The following is an 18250-nucleotide window of genomic DNA, read 5'->3' as shown; positions in this document are numbered from 1 at the left end:
TAACCCGTGGGGACCCGGTATCCGGGAGCACCCCACCATCCTTGCATGACACGCCCCCGTCACTTTTCCTTTTGCACCGACATCTCAATCGAGTTACCGGAAACCGGGACGTTGGCATGGCACCGTTTCGTTATCGTTGCCGTGGCACCCCTTTTCATTTCCGCCACGATGACAAATGCTTCTTAATATGCTCTTTTCAACATTTTCATAAATATTGCATAAACTTGTTGCTATCATCCACATCATGATAACAACATTTAAAATGTTTAAAATTGTTATTGCATTAAATTGCCAAATGCATATGGGGATTTAACGGATTTGTTATTTGTTATATCCGACCCCATTTAAATTTTTTAGATAGTATAGTTTTGTTATGCTTCACCTCTTGCCATGCTAACCAACATTTAATATTGTTGAGTACCTAAACGAGAGAGAACTAAATAAGTCATGTGGTGTTTTCTTCAATATGCAACTCCGTGGCATATTGAGCTCCACTTAATTTGTAGTGTTGTTTTTTGCACTTTGCCATGCCATGCTTCATTAAACCGGACATGCATCATACTTGGTTGTGCATCATGCCATGTTTATGTGATGGTTGTTTACTATGTTGTTTGCTACTTTCCGGTGTTGCTTCTTCGGGTTAGTTCCGTTAACGTCGCGTTTGTGAGGATCCGTTCGAGTACGTCCGTTTGTCTTCTTCATGGACTCGTTCTTCTTCCTTGCGAGATCTCAGGCAAGATGACCATACCCTCAAAATCACTTCTATCTTTGCTTGCTAGTTGCTCGCTCTATTGCTATGCCGCGATACCTACCACTTGGTATATCATGCCTCCCATATTGACATGTCAAGCCTCTAACCCACCTTGTCCTAGCAAACCGTTGTTTGGCTATGTTACCGCTTTGCTCAGCCCCTCTTATAGCATTGCTAGTTGCAGGTGAAGATTGGAGTTTGTTCCTTATTGGAACATGGATATTTGTTGGGATATCACAATATCTCTTATTTAATTAATGCATCTACATACTTGGTAAAGGGTGGAAGGCTCGGCCTTATGCCTGGTGTTTTGGTCCACTCTTGCCGCCCTAGTTTTCGTCATACCGGTGTTATGTTCCTTTATTTTGTGTTCCTTACGCGGTTGGGTGTTATGGGAACCCCTTGACTGTTCGCTTTGAATAAAACTCCTCCAGCAAGGCCTGACCTTGGTTTTACCATTTGCCTACCTACCACCATATACCTTCCCTTGGGTTCTGCAGACTCAAGGGTCATCTTATTTTAAACCGCCCCGGGCCAGTGCTCCTCTGAGTGTTGGTCCGAACCGAGCTGCCTGCGGGGCCACCTCGGGGAAACTTGAGGGTTGGTTTTTACTCGTAGCTAGTCTCATCCGGTGTTGCCCTGAGAACGAGATACATGCGACTCCTATCGGGATTTGTCGGCACATCGGGTGGCTTTGCTGGTCTTGTTTTACCATTGTTGAAATGTCTTGTAACCGGGATTCCGAGTCTGATCGGGTCTTTCTGGGAGAAGGAATATCCTTCGTTGACTGTGAGAGCTTGTGATGGGCTTAGTTGGGACACCCCTGCAGGGTTTAGAACTTTCGAAAGCCGTTCCCGCGGTTATGGGCAGATGGGAATTTGTTAATATCCGGTTGTAGAGAACTTGACACGTAACTTAATTAAAATGCATCAACCGCGTGTGTAGCCGTGATGGTCCCTTTCCGGCGGAGTCCAGGAAGTGACGTCCACAGGACCTCCTCGGCCGCCGCTTTGCCAGGGACGTCGAGCGCCACCAGCAGCAGTTCTGGCAGTCCCCGTCGCCGAGTCCCTCGCCGTGACCCGTCAAGCCCCCGCTCTGTCAACCGCGGGAAACCTCCACTGCGCCAAGTCCATCCAGCCGCCGCTGCATGTGCCCTCGCCTCTACCGCGCCTCCTTCTTCTTCTGCTACTGCAGTGCAGGCCACCGCAGTACCGCCCCAACCTCCATGACCATCGCCATGAACCGCAGCTCTTTGTACCGGCTTCCGAACCACAAGACCAAGAACATCCACCGACCTGAGCGTTCCCTGGACACGTCAAGGTCGACTCCATCGCAAAGAATGACTACATGTTTGACCCTGGATATCGGATTGCAAAATGCCAAGTACCCCTTCAGTTCGGCAAGATCGGCAAGTTCGTCTTCACTTAACATTCACACGACCGCAACCGGGACCTTGTTCCGCTATGTTTTGGACACGCCGAGTTCCTCGAAGGCACCGATGCCTAGTATGTCTCAAGACCCGGATCGACAAGTACCACGACATCCGGAGCCCTCAGATCCGTCAAGTTCGTCTACCCTCATGTGTACCACTACCGTCGCCCCGAAGACGTTGGAGTCATCAAGTACCTCTCTGAACGAACGTGTACGACTACAGCCGGTGTGCATTTTTGTCAAGTCCGACTACGACAAACGACTACACGATGGGACGCCAAGTATCACTACACCCGGAGACCTCGAACCCATCAAGTCCGACAACGATTGTGTACAACTACCCACGACGTGCATGCTGCCAAGTACCCTCTCCAGATCGTCATGTTCGACTACCGATAAACATGTACCACTACCGTCATCGAGATCGCGAGAACCTCCACCGTCGACCCTAGAGCATGAGAGAACGACTACTTCCACTACGAAAGTCCCGAGAACGTCTACTTATCCTTCTCCGCTTCGAACTTGATTCGTTCCGATAATGCACGCTCCGAAAGGTATAACCGCCGAGACGATGACCTGTGGAACGAATGCATGTTGTGTGATGTATGAGATGCACCCGTTGTCTGCACTGTGTCCGAGTTGTCATTTGCTCGGTCCTCCTCTTTTGCCGCTAACCCGTGGGGACCCGGTATCCGGGAGCACCCCACCATCCTTGCATGACACGCCCCCATCACATTTCCTTTTGCACCGTCATCTCAATCGAGTTACCGGAGACCGGGACGTTGTCGTGGCACCATTTCGTTATCGTTGCCATGGCACCCCTTTTCATTCCCGCCACGATGACAAATGCTTCTTAATATGCTCTTTCCAACATTTTCATAAATATTGCATAAACTTGTTCCTGTCATCCGCTTTATGATAACAACATTTAAAATGTTTAAAATTGTTGTTGCATTAAATTGCCAAATGCATATGGGGATTTACCGGATTTGTTGTTGTTGGAAATATGCCCTAGAGGCAATAATAAATTGGTTATTATTATATTTCCTTGTTCATGATAATCGTTTATTATCCATGCTATAATTGTATTGATAGGAAACTCAGATACATGTGTGGATACATAGACAACACCATGTCCCTAGTAAGCCTCTAGTTGACTAGCTCATTGATCAATAGATGGTTACAGTTTCCTAACCATGGACATTGGATGTCGTTGATAACGGGATCACATCATTAGGAGAATGATGTGATGGACAAGACCTAATCCTAAGCCTAGCACAAAGATCGTATAGTTCGTATGCTAAAGCTTTTCTAATGTCAAGTATCATTTCCTTAGACCATGAGATTGTGCAACTCCCGGATACCGTAGGAATGCTTTGGGTGTATCAAACGTCACAACGTAACTGGGTGACTATAAAGGTGCATTACGGGTATCTCCGAAAGTGTCTGTTGGGTTGGCACGAATCGAGACTGGGATTTGTCACTCCGTGTAAACGGAGAGGTATCTCTGGGCCCACTCGGTAGGACATCATCATATGCGCAATGTGACCAAAGAGTTGATCACGGGATGATGTGTTACGGAACGAGTAAAGAGACTTGCCGGTAACGAGATTGAACAAGGTATATGGATACCGACGATCGAATCTCGGGCAAGTAACATACCGATAGACAAAGGGAATTGTATACGGGATTGATTAAGTCCTTGACATCGTGGTTCATCCGATGAGATCATCGTGGAACATGTGGGAGCCATCATGGGTATCCAGATCCCGCTGTTGGTTATTGACAGGAGAACGTCTCGGTCATGTCTGCATGTCTCCCGAACCCGTAGGGTCTACACACTTAAGGTTCGGTGACGCTAGGGTTATGAAGATATGTGTATGCAGTAACCCGAATATTGTTCGGAGTCCCGGATGAGATCCCGGACATCACGAGGAGTTCCGGAATGTTCTGTAGGTAAAGATTTATATATAGGAAGTCCTGTTTCGGCCATCGGGACAAGTTTCGGGGTCATCGGTATTGTACCGGGACCACCGGAAGGGTCCCGGGGGCCCACCGGGTGGGGCCACCTATCCCGGAGGGTCCCATGGGCTGAAGTGGAAGGGATCCAGCCCAAAGTGGGCTGGGGCGCCACTTCCCTTATGGCCCATGCGCCTAGGGTGAAGGAGGAAACCCTAAGGAAGAGTCCCAAGGAGGGAAGGCACCTCCTAGGTGCCTTGGGGGGGGGGGAGGACTCCTCCCCTGGCCGCCGCCCCCTTGGAGATTGGATCTCCTAGGGGCTGGCGCACCCCCCTTGGGATTCCTATATATAGTGGGGTAGGAGGGCCTCTCAAACAGACCTTTTGCCTTTGGTGCAGCCCCTCCCTCTCTCCCCGTTATGTCTCTCTCTCGTAGTATAGGCGAAGCCCTGCTACTGTGACGCCCTGCATCCACCACCATGCCGTCGTGCTGCTGAATCTTCATCAACCTCTCCCTCTCTCCTTGCTGGATAAAGGCGTGGGAGACGTCATCGGGCTGTACGTGTGTTGAACGCGGAGGTGCCGTCCGTTCGGCACTAGGATCATCGGTGATCTGAATCACGACGAGTACGACTCCATCAACCCCGTTCACTTGAACGCTTCCGCTTAGCGATCTACATTCACTTGAACGCTTCCGCTTAGCGATCTACAAGGGTATGTAGATGCACTCTCCTTCCCCTCGTTGCTGGTTTCTCCATAGATAGATCTTGGTGATACGTAGGAAAATTTTGAATTTCTGCTACGTTCCCCAACAGTGGCATCATGAGCTAGGTCTATTGCGTAGATTCTATGCACGAGTAGAACACAAAGTAGTTGTGGGCGTTGATTTTGTTCAATATGCTTGCCGTTACTAGTCTTATCTTGATTCGGCGGCATCGTGGGATGAAGCGGCCCGGACCGACCTTACACGTACTCTTACGTGAGACTGGTTCCACCGACTGACATGCACTAGTTGCATAAGGTGGCTAGCGGGTGTCTGTCTCTCCCACTTTAGTCGGATCGGATTCGATGAAAAGGGTCCTTATGAAGGGTAAATAGAAATTGGCATATCACGTTGTGGTTTTGCGTAGGTAAGAAACGTTCTTGCTAGAAACCCATAGCAGCCACATAAAACATGCAAACAACAATTAGAGGACGTCTAACTTGTTTTTGCAGGGTATGCTATGTGATGTGATATGGCCAAAAGGATGTGATGAATGATATATGTGATGTATGAGATTGATCATGCTTCTTGTAATAGATGATCATGGAGCCCCAAGATGGAGATCAAAGGAGCTATATGATATTGGCCATATCATGTCACTATTATTTGATTGCATATGATGTTTATCATATTTATACATCTTATTTGCTTAGTACGACGGTAGTAAATAAGATGATCCCTCATTACAATTTCAAGAATGTGTTCTCCCCTAACTGTGCACCGTTGCTACAGTTCGTCGTTTCTAAGCACCACGTGTTAATCGGGTGTGATGGATCCTTACGTTCACATACAACGGGTGTTGACGAGCCTAGCATGTACAGACATGGCCTCGGAACACAGAAGACCGAAAGGTCGAGCATGAGTCGTATGGTAGATACGATCAACATGAAGATGTTCACCGATGTTGACTAGTCCGTCTCACGTGATGATCGGACACGGCCTAGTTGACTCGGATCATGTAATCACTTAGATGACTAGAGGGATGTCTATCTAAGTGGGAGTTCATAAGATGAACGAGGGATGTCTATCTGAGTGGGAGTTCATAAGATGAACTTAATTATCCTGAACATAGTCAAAAGATCTTAGCAAATTATGTCGTAGCTCGCGCTTCAGTTCTACTGTTTAGATATGTTCCTAGAGAAAATTTAGTTGAAAGTTGATAGTAGCAATTATGCGGACTAGGTTCATAAACTGAGGATTGTCCTCATTGCTTCATAGAAGGCTTATGTCCTTAATGCACCGCTCAGTGTGCTGAACCTCGAACGTTGTCTGTGGATGTTGTGAACATCTGACATACACGTTTTGATAACTACGTGATAGTTCAGTTAAACGATTTAGAGTTGAGGCACCGAAGACGGTTTTTGAAACATCGCAAAACATATGAGATGTTTTGAGGGCTGAAATTGGGATTTCAGGCTCGTGCCCGCGTCAAGAGGTATAAGACCTCCGACGATTTTCTTAGCCTGCGAACTAAGGGAGAAAAGCTCAATTGTTGAGCTTGTGCTCAGATTGTCTGAGTACAACAATCACTTGAATCAAGTGGGAGTTAATCTTCCAGATGAGATAGTGATGTTTCTCCGAAGTCATTAGCACCAAGCTGCTTGAGCTTCGTGATGAACTATGATATATTAGGGACATATATGATGATCCTTGAGATATCCGCGATGTTTGACACCAAAGTAGAAATCAAGAAGGAGCATCAATTGTTGATGGTTGGTGTAACCACTAGTTTCAAGAAGGGCAAGGGCAAGAAGGGATAGTTCATGAAACGGCAATTCAGCTGCTGCTCTAGTGAAGAAACCCAAGGTTGAACCCAAACCCGAGACTAAGTGCTTCTGTAATAAAGGGAACAGCCACTGGAGCAGAATTACCCTAGATACTTGGTAGATTAGAAGGCTGGCAAGGTCGATAGAAGTATATTGGATATACATTATGTTAATGTGTACTTTACTAGTACTCCTAGTAGCACCAGGGTATTAGATACCGGTTCGGTTGCTAAGTGTTAGTAACTCGAAATAAAAGCTACGGAATAAACGGAGACTAGCTAAAGGTGAGCTGACGATATGTGTTGGAAGTGTTTCCAATGTTGATATGATCAAGCATCGCACGCTCCCTCTACCATCGAGATTGGTGTTTGCGTTGAGCATAGACATGATTGGATTATGTCTATCGCAATACGGTTATTCATTTAAGGAGAATAATGGTTACTCTGTTTATTTGAATAATACCTTCAATGGTCTTACACCTAAAATGAATGGTTTGTTGAATCTCGATCGTAGTGATACACATGTTCATGCCAAAAGATAGTAATGATAGTACCACCTACTTGTGGCACTGCCACGTAAGTCATATCGGTATAAAATGCATGAAGAAGCTCCATGTTGATGGATCTTTGGGCTCACTCGTTTTTGAAAAGTTTGAGGCATGCGAACCATGTCTATTGGTGTATATGCATGAAGAAACTCCATGCAAATGGAGCGTTTGGACTCACTTGATTTTGAATCACTTGAGACATGCAAATCAAACCACATGGGCAAGATGACTGAAAGCCTCGTTTTTCAGTAAAATGGAACTAGAAAGCAACTTGTTGGAAGTAATACATTTTGATGTGTGCAGTCCAATGAGTGCTGAGGCATGTAGTGGATATCCTTATGTTTTTACTTCACAGATGACTTGAGTAGATGTTGAGTATATTTACTTGATGAATCACGAGTCTGAATTATTGAAAGGTTCAAGTAATTTCAGGGTGAAGTTGAAAGATCGTCGTGACAAGAGGATAAAATATCTATGATATGATCATAGAGATGAATATCTGAATTACGAGTTTGGCACAGAATTAAGACATTGTGGAAATTGTTTCACAACTAATACAGCCTGGAACACCATAGTGTGATGGTGTGTCCGAACATCATAACTGCACCCTATTGGATATGATGCATACCATGATGTCTCTTATCAAATTACCACGATAGTTTATGGGTTAGGCATTAGAGACAACCACATTCATTTAAATGGGGCACCACGTAGTTCCGTTGAGACGACACCGAATGAACTATGGTTTAGAGAAACCTAAGCTGTCATTTCTTGAAAGTTTGGGGCTGCGATGCTTATGTGAAAAAGTTTCAGGTTGATAAGCTCGAACCCAAAGCGGATAAATGCATCTTCATAGGACACCCAAAACAGTTGGGTATACCTCCTGTCTCAGATCCGAAAGCAATTGTTTCTGGAATCGGGTCCTTTCTCGAGGAAAAGTTTCTCTCGAAAGAATTGAGTGGGAGGATGGTGGAGACTTGATGAGGTTATTGAACCGTTACTTCAACTAGTGTATAGCAGGGCACAAAGAGTTGTTCCTGCGGCACCTACACCAATTGAAGTGGAAGCTTATGATAGTGATCATGAAACTTCAGATCAAGTCACTACCAAACCTCGTAGGATGACAAGGGTGCGTACTACTTCAGAGTGGTACGTAATCCTGTCTTGGAAGTCATGTTGCTAGACAACAATGAACCTACGAGCTATGGAGAAGCGATGGTGGGCCTGGATTGCGATAAATGGCTCGAGGCCATATAATCCGAGAGAGGATCCATATATAAAACAAAGTGTAGACTTTGGAAGAACTACTTGATGGTCGTAAGGCTGTTGAGTACAGATGGGTTTTTAAAAGGAAGACGGACAATGATGGTAAATGTCACCATTAAGAAAGCTCGACTTGTCATTAAGATGTTTTTCGACAAGTTCAAAGAGTTGACTACGATGAGACTTTCTCACTCGTAGCGATGCTAAGAGTCTGTTGGAATTATATTAGCGATTACTGCATTATTTATGAAATCTTGCAGATAGGATGTCAAAACATAGTTTCCTCGACGATTTTCTTGAGGAAAGGTTGTATGTGATACAACCGGAATGTTTTGTCAATCCTGAAAGATGCTAATGAGTATGCAAACCTCCAGCAATCCTTCTGAGGACTGGAGTAAGCATCTCGGAGTTGGAATGTATGCTTTGATGATGATCAAAGATTTTGGGTTTATACAAAGTTTATGAGAAACTTGTATTTCCAAAGAAGTGAGTGGGAGCACTATAGAATTTCTGATAAGTATATGTTGACATATTGTTGATCAGAAATGACGTAGAATTTCTGGAAAGCATATAGGGTTATTTGGAAAGTGTTTTTCAATGGAAAACCTGGATTAAGCTACTTGAGCATTGAGCATCAAGATCTATAAGGATAGATCAAAACGCTTAATAGTACTTTCAAATGAGCACATACCTTGACATGATCTTGAAGGTGTTCAAGATGGATCAGTCAAAGAAGGAGTTCTTGCCTGAGTTGTAAGGTATGAAGTTAAGACTTAAAGCTCGACCACGGCAGAATAGAGAGAAAGGACGAAGGTCGTCCCCTATGCTTAAGACGTAGGCTCTACAGTATGCTATGCTGTGTACCGCACCTGAAATGTGCCTTGCCATGAGTCAGTCAAGGGGTACCAGAGTGATCCAAGAATGGATCACAGGACAGCGGTCAAAGTTATCCTTAGTAATTAGTGGACTAAGGAATTTTCTCGATTATGGAGGTGGTAAAAGAGTTCGTCGTAAAGGGTTACGTCGATGCAAGCTTAACACCTATCCGGATAGCTCTGAGTAGAGATACCGGATGCATATAATGGAGCAACAATTTAGAATAGCTCCAAGCAGAACAGTTATTTGGATTAGCTCCAAATGGAACGTGGTAGCTACATCTAGGAGATGACATAGAGATTTGTAAAGCACACACGGATCTGAAAGGTTCCAGACCCGTTGACTAAAACCTCTCTCACAAGCAACATGATCAAACCTAAAACTCATTGAGTGTTAATCACATAGTGATGTGAACTAGACTACTGACTCTAGTAAACTCTTGGGTGTTAGTCACATGGCGATGTGACCTGTGAGTGTTAATCACATGGCGATGTGAACTAGATTATTGACTCTAGTGCAAGTGGGAGACTGTTGGAAATATGCCCTAGAGGCAATAATAAATTGGTTATTATTATATTTCCTTGTTCATGATAATCGTTTATTATCCATGCTATAATTGTATTGATAGGAAACTCAGATACATGTGTGGATACATAGACAACACCATGTCCCTAGTAAGCCTCTAGTTGACTAGCTCGTTGATCAATAGATGGTTACGGTTTCCTAACCATGGACATTGGATGTCGTTGATAACGGGATCACATCATTAGGAGAATGATGTGATGGACAAGACCCAATCCTAAGCCTAGCACAAAGATCGTATAGTTCGTATGCTAAAGCTTTTCTAATGTCAAGTATCATTTCCTTAGACCATGAGATTGTGCAACTCCCGGATACCGTAGGAATGCTTTGGGTGTACAAACGTCACAACGTAACTGGGTGACTATAAAGGTGCATTACAGGTATCTCCGAAAGTGTCTGTTGGGTTGGCACGAATCGAGACTGGGATTTGTCACTCCGTGTAAACGGAGAGGTATCTCTGGGCCCACTCGGTAGGACATCATCATATGCGCAATGTGACCAAAGAGTTGATCACGGGATGATGTGTTACGGAACGAGTAAAGAGACTTGCCGGTACGAGATTGAACAAGGTATATGGATACCGACGATCGAATCTCGGGCAAGTAACATACCGATAGACAAAGGGAATTGTATACGGGATTGATTAAGTCCTTGACATCGTGGTTCATCCGATGAGATCATCGTGGAACATGTGGGAGACATCATGGGTATCCAGATCCCGCTGTTGGTTATTGACAGGAGAACGTCTCGGTCACGTCTGCATGTCTCCCGAACCCGTAGGGTCTACACACTTAAGGTTCGGTGACGCTAGGGTTATGAAGATATGTGTATGCAGTAACCCGAATATTGTTCGGAGTCCCGGATGAGATCCCGGACGTCACGAGGAGTTCCGGAATGTTCCGGAGGTAAAGATTTATATATAGGAAGTCCTGTTTCGGCCATCGGGACAAGTTTCGGGGTCATCGGTATTGTACCGGGACCACCGGAAGGGTCCCGGGGGCCCACCGGTGGGGCCACCTATCCCGGAGGGTCCCATGGGCTGAAGTGGGAAGGGATCCAGCCCAAAGTGGGCTGGGGCGCCACTTCCCTTATGGCCCATGCGCCTAGGGTGAAGGGGGAAACCCTAAGGAAGAGTCCCAAGGAGGGAAGGCACCTCCTAGGTGCCTTGGGGGGAGGACTCCTCCCCTGGCCGCCGCCCCCCTGGAGATTGGATCTCCTAGGGGATGACGCACCCCCCCCTTGGGATTCCCTATATATAGTGGGGTAGGAGGGGCCTCTCAAACAGACCTTTGCCTTTGGTTGCAGCCCCTCCCTCTCTCCCCGTTATGTCTCTCTTCGTTAGTATAGGCGAAAGCCCTGCTACTGTGACGCCCTGCATCCAACCACCACATCGTCGTGCTGCTGAATCTTCATTCAACCTTCTCCCTCTCTTCCTTGCTGGATCAAGCGTGGGAGACGTCATCGGGCTGTACGTGTGTGAACGCGGAGGTGCCGTCCGTTCGCACTAGGATCAATCGGTGATCTGAATCACGACGAGTACGACCTCATCAAACCCCGTTTCACTTGAAACGCTTCCGCTTAGCGATCTACAAGGTATGTAGATGCACTCTCCTTCCCTCGTTTTCTGGTTTCTCCATAGATAGATTCTTGGTGATACGTAGGAAAATTTGATTTATGCTACGTTCCCCAACAGTTGTTTGTTATATCCGACCCCATTTAAATTGTTTAGGTAGTATAGTTTTGTTATGCTTCACCTCTTGCCATGCTAACCAACATTTAATATTGTTGAGTACCTAAACGAGAGAGATCTAAAGAAGTCATGTGGTGTTTTCTTCAATATGCAACTCCGTGGCATATTGAGCTCCAATTAATTTGTAGTGTTGTTTGTTGCACTTTGCCATGCCATGCTTCATTAAACCGGACATGCATCATACTTGGTTGTGCATCATGTCATGTTTATGTGATGGTTGTTTACCATATTGTTTGCTTCTTTCCGGTGTTTCTTCTTCGGGTTAGTTCCGTTAACGTCGCGTTTGTGAGGATCCGTTCGACTACGTCCGTTTGTCTTCTTCATGGACTCGTTCTTCTTCCTTGCGGGATCTCAGGCAAGATGACCATTACCCTCGAAATCCACTTCTATCTTTGCTTGCTAGATGCTCGCTCCTTTGCTATGCCTATGCTACGATACCTACCACTTGCTTATCATGCCTCCCATATTGGCATGTCAAGCCTCTAACCCACCTTGTCCTAGCAAACCATTGTTTGGCTATGTTACCGCTTTGCTTAGCCCCTCTTATAGCATTGCTAGTTGCAGGTGAAGATTGGAGTTTGTTCCTTGTTGGAACATGGATATTTGTTGGGATATCACAATATCTCTTATTTAATTAATGCATCTATATACTTGGTAAAGGGTGGAAGGCTCGGCCTTATGCCTGGTGTTTTGTTCCACTCTTGCCGCCCTAGTTTCCGTCATACCGGTGTTATGTTCCTTGATTTTGCGTTCCTTACGTGGGTGTTATGGGAACCCCTTGACAGTTCGCTTTGAATAAAACTCCTCCAGCAAGGCCCGACCTTGGTTTTACCATTTGCCTACCTACCACCATATACCTTCCATTGGGTTCTGCAGACTCAAGGGTCATCTTATTTTAACCCCCCTGGGCCAGTGCTCCTCTGAGTGTTGGTCCGAACCGAGCTGCCCGCGGGGCCACCTCGGGGAAACTTGAGGGTTGGTTTTTACTCATAGCTAGTCTCATCCGGTGTTGCCCTGAGAACGAGATACATGCGAATCCTATCGGGATTTGTCGGCACATCGGGTGGCTTCGCTGGTCTTGTTTTACCATTGTCGAAATGTCTTGTAACCGGGATTCTGAATCTGATCGGGTCTTCCTGGGAGAAGGAATATCCTTCGTTGACCATGAGAGCTTGTGATGCGCTAAGTTGGGACACCCCCGCAGGGTTTTGAACTTTCGAAAACCGTGCCCGCGGTTATGGGCAGATGGGATTTGTTAATATCCGGTTGTAGAGAACTTGACACGTAACTTAACTAAAATGCATCAACCGCGTGTGTAGCCGTGATGGTCCCTTTCTGGCGGAGTCCGGGTAGTTACGTGCACAGGACCTCCTCGGTCGCCGCTTCGCCAGGGACGTCGAGCGCCACCAGCAGCAGTTTTGGCAGTCCCCGTCGCCGAGTCCCTCGCCGTGACCCATCAAGCCGCCGCTCTGTCAACCGCGGGAAACCTCCGCTGCGCCAAGTCCATCCAGCCGCCACTGCATGTGCCCTCGCCTCTACCGCGCCTCCTTCTTCTTCTTCTACTGCAGTGCAGGCCACCGCAGTACCGCCCCAACCTCCATGACCAGCGCCATGAACAGCAGCTCTTTGTACCGGCTTCCGAACCGCAAGACCAAAAACATCCACCAACCTGAGCGTTCCCTGGACACGTCAAGGTCGACTCCATCGCAAAGAACGACTACATGTTTGACCCTGGATATCAGATTGCAAAACGCCAAGTGCCCCTTCAGTTCGGCAAGACCGGCAAGTTCGTCTTCACTGAACGTTCACACGACCGCAACCAGGACCTTGTTCCGCTATGTTTTGGACACGCCGAGTTCCTCGAAGGCACCGATGCCTAGTATGTCTCAAGACCCGGATCGACAAGTACCACGACGTCCGGAGCCCTCAGATCCGTCAAGTTTGTCTACCCTCGTGTGTACCACTACCGTCGCCCCGAAGACGTTGGAGTCATCAAGTACCTCTCTGAACGAACGTGTACGACTACAGCCGGTGTGCATTTTTGTCAAGTCCGACTATGACAAACGACTACACGATGGGACGCCAAGTATCACTACACCCGGAGACCTTGAACCTGTCAAGTCCGACAACGATTGTGTACAACTACCCACGACGTGCATGCTGCCAAGTACCCTCTCCGGATCATCATGTTCGACTACCGATAAACATGTACCACTACCGTCGCCGAGATCGCGAGAACCTCTACCGTCGACCCTAGAGCATGAGGGAATGACTACTTCGACTAGGAAAGTCCCGAGAATGTCTACTTCTCCTTCTCCGCTTCAAACTTGATTCGTTCCGATAATGCACGCTCCGAAAGGTATAACCACCGAGACGATGACCCATGGAACGAATGCATGTTGTGTGATGTATGAGATGCACCCGTTGTCTGCAGCGTGTCCAAGTTGTCACTTGCTCGGTCCTCCTCTTTTGCCGCTAACCCGTGGGGACCCGGTACCCGGGAGCACCCCACCATCCTTGCATGACACGCCCCCATCACTTTTCCTTTTGCACCGGCATCTCAATCGAGTTACCGGAAACCGGGACATTGCCGTGGCACCGTTTCGTTATCGTTGCCGTGGCACCCCTTTTCATTTCCGCCACGATGACAAATGCTTCTTAATATGCTCTTTTCAATATTTTCATAAATATTGCATAAACTTGTTCCTGTCATCCGCATCATGATAACAACATTTAAAATTTTTAAAATAGTTGTTGCATTAAATTGCCAAATGCATATGGGGATTTACCGGATTTGTTGTTTGTTATATCCGACCCCATTTAAATTGTTTAGATAGTATAGTTTTGTTATGCTTCACCTCTTGCCATGCTAACCAACATTTAATATTGTTGAGTACCTAAACGAGAGAGAACTAAATAGGTCATGTGGTGTTTTCTTCAATATGCAACTCCGTGGCATATTGAGCTCCACTTAATTTGTAGTGTTGTTTGTTGCACTTTGTCATGCCATGGTTCATTAAACCGGACATGCATCATACTTGGTTGTGCATCATGCCATGTTTATGTGATGGTTGTTTACTATGTTGTTTGCTTCTTTCCGGTGTTGCTTCTTTGGGTTAGTTCCGTTAACGTCGCGTTTGTGAGGATCCGTTCGACTACGTCTGTTTGTCTTCTTCATGGACTCGTTCTTCTTCCTTGCGGGATCTCAGGCAAGATGACCATACCCTCGAAATCACTTCTATCTTTACTTGCTAGTTGCTTGCTCTATTGCTATGCCGCGATACGTACCACTTGCTATATCATGCCTCCCATATTGACATGTCAAGCCTCTAACCCACCTTGTCCTAGCAAACCGTTGTTTGGCTATGTTACCGCTTTGCTCAGCCCCTCTTATAGCATTGCTGGTTGCAGGTGAAGATTGGAGTTTGTTCTTTATTGGAATATGGATATTTGTTGGGATATCACAATATCTCTTATTTAATTAATGCATCTATATACTTGGTAAAGGGTGGAAGGCTCGGCCTTATGCCTGGTGTTTTGTTCCACTCTTGCCGCCCTAGTTTCCTTCATACCGGTGTTATGTTCCTTGATTTTGTGTTCCTTACGCGGTTGGGTGTTATGGGAACCCCTTGACAGTTCGCTTTGAATAAAACTCCTCCGGCAAGGCCCGACCTTGGTTTTACCATTTGCCTACCTACCACCATATACCTTCCCTTGGGTTCTGCAGACTCAAGGGTCATCTTATTTTAAACCCCCCGGGCCAGTGCTCCTCTGAGTGTTGGTCTGAACCGAGCTGCCTGCGGGGCCACCTCGGGGAAACATGAGGGTTGGTTTTTACTCGTAGCTAGTCTCATCCGGTGTTGCCCTGAGAACGAGATACGTGTGACTCTTATCGGGATTTGTCGGCACATCGGGTGGCTTTGCTGGTCTTGTTTTACCATTGTCGAAATGTCTTGTAACCGGGATTCCAAGTCTGACCGGGTCTTCCTGGGATAAGGAATATCCTTCGTTGACTGTGAGAGCTTGTGATGGGCTAAGTTGGGACACCTCTGCAGGGTTTTGAACTTTTGAAAGCCGTGCCCGCGGTTATGGGCAGATGGGAATTTGTTAATATTCGGTTGTAGAGAACTTGACACGTAACTTAATTAAAATGCATCAACCGCATGTGTAGCCGTGATGGTCCCTTTCCGGCGGAGTCCGGAAAGTGAACACGGTTCTTGTGTTATGTCTGACGTAAGTAGTTTCAGGATCACTTCTTGATCACTTCTAGTTCACGACTGTGCTTTGCTTCTCTTCTCGCTCTCATTTGCGTAAGTTAGCCACCATATATGCTAGTGCTTGCTGTAGCTCCACCTCATTACCTTTTCCCTACCCATAAGCTTAAATAGTCTTGATCGCGGGGGTGTGAGATTGCTGAGTCCCCGTGACTCACAGATTACTTCAAACAGTTGCAGGTGCCGATGATAACCGTGCAGGTGACGCAACCGAGCTCAAGGAGGAGCTCGATGAAGATCGTGTTCATTGTGTAGTTTTGTTTCTAGTTGATCAGTAGTGGAGCCCAGCCGGGGCGATCGGGGATCTTTCGCATTAGGGGTGGTCTTCTTTTATTTGGTTCCGTAGTCGGACCTTGATTGTATTCTGGATGATGTAATGCTATATTCATGTATTGTGTGAAGTGGCGGTTGTAAGACAACTCTTTATCCCTTTCATATTCAGTACATGGGATGTGTAAAGATTACCCCTCTTGCGACATGCCTACAATGCGGTTATGCCTCTAAGTCGTGCTCCGACACGTGGGAGATATAGCCGCATCGTGGGTGTTACAAATCATTCAAGAACCGGGTTACTGTTACAATTTCTCCATCATGCAAAAACGCACCGCAAAACCATGAGCTCATTCTATTTCCATGTTTTGTTTCCTCTTGCATGTAGAGAAGAAGAAAATAGTGCAAATTTGAAATGAACCATCCCTCAACGTGCAATGAAGAATCACTCCAAAGTTCCTATCTAGCAGAGAGCATAGGACGAAATTTTTTGTAGGGTACGAAACCACCTCAAAGCTATTCTTTCCAATCAATCTATCCTAGAGTTCGTACTAAAATAACACCAAGCTATTCTTTCCGATCGATCTAACCAAGAGTTTGTACTAAAATAACACCATAAGATACACATCAACCAACTCTAATGTCACCTAGATGCTCCAATGTCACCGCGAGTATCCGCGAGTTGATTATACGATATGCATCAAACAATTTAAGATTCATAATACTCAATCCAACACAAAGAACTTCAAAGAGTGCCCCAAAATTTCTACCAGAGAAACAAAGACGAGAACGTGCAACAACCCCTATGCATAGATTACCCCTGCCAGGTATTGGAGAACCTGCCCTCCAATGCAACCATGTAGCGACGGACGTGCTCGTCCTCCTCGCTGACACGGTGATGTACCACCTCCGGGGGTCCTCAAGCCTCCGCAACGTCACTGGCTCACGCGACCGCGACCAAAAAAGGTTCGGGTCAACGATGGGCTGGCTCCTCACCAAGTTGTGCCCCCCGGAAGGTAGCACCTCCCAGTACCAGCCCGGCGGAGCCCAGTGCCGGACATGGCCCCTCTGATCAAGCAAGCCTCCTCCGCCGAGTCGACGACGAGGATGTGGGATAGGCATCGTCGACGTCGATGCAGAAATAATTGCTTTAACTAAAAAAATAACAACAAATGTGACATGTCCACTTCAAAACGAATCAACCTAGAATTTTGTTAAATACACCTAAAAAGAAACTAGTTCTATTAATTTTCTTACTAAAAATAAACTAGTCCTATAGTAAAATTTTAATTAGATCATCAAATCCCATATACCTAAATTTTCTTACTAAAAATAAACTAGTTCTATTAATTCAACTAGTTCAACTAAACACTTTAAATAAAAATAAACTAGTTCTTACTAAAAATAAACTAGTTCAACTAGTTCTATTAATTTTCTTACTAATTCTATTAAACACTTACTAAAAAATAGTAAAAAAAACTATGTTGAATTTTTCTCTCTAAACTAAACACTACTGCCTTAATTAACATCTAGTTAAACCCTACCCCCTAGTTCTTAAGCATCTACAAGTACTAACTAATTAGATGAACTCTAGCTAGGTACTTAAGCATCTACAACTACTTAAGCACCCATTGAGGAACCCTAGGAATTTGTCCTAAAAACTACTTAAGCATCTACAACTACTGTCCTAATTAACATCTAGTTTACAATTATATTTACTTAACTACATTGGGTGCACAACAACTATATAACTACTTAAGCATCTACAAGTAGTAGCTAATTTGATGAACCCTAGGAATCCTAGCTAGGCAGAGGTAGGGGAGGAGGAGGAGGTGTAGGCGTGCTCACCTCGGGCGCCGGCGGAGTTAGGAGCAGGAGGAGACGGAGCGGCCGAGGGAGGGGCACGAGACGTCGAGGTCGGGGTCGGGGCTCTGGTGCGGCGGAGAGCAACGACAACGGCGGCCATCGAGGGCAGCAGAGGGCGACGGGAGAGCGCGCGGTGGCCGACGACGATGTAGG

The sequence above is a fragment of the Triticum urartu genome, chromosome 2 (genome assembly GCF_003073215.2).
Source record: "Triticum urartu cultivar G1812 chromosome 2, Tu2.1, whole genome shotgun sequence".
NCBI classification, from domain to species: Eukaryota; Viridiplantae; Streptophyta; class Magnoliopsida; order Poales; family Poaceae; genus Triticum; species Triticum urartu.
The sequence above is the reverse complement of the archived record's forward strand: the minus strand, read 5'-3'. Positions refer to the sequence as shown.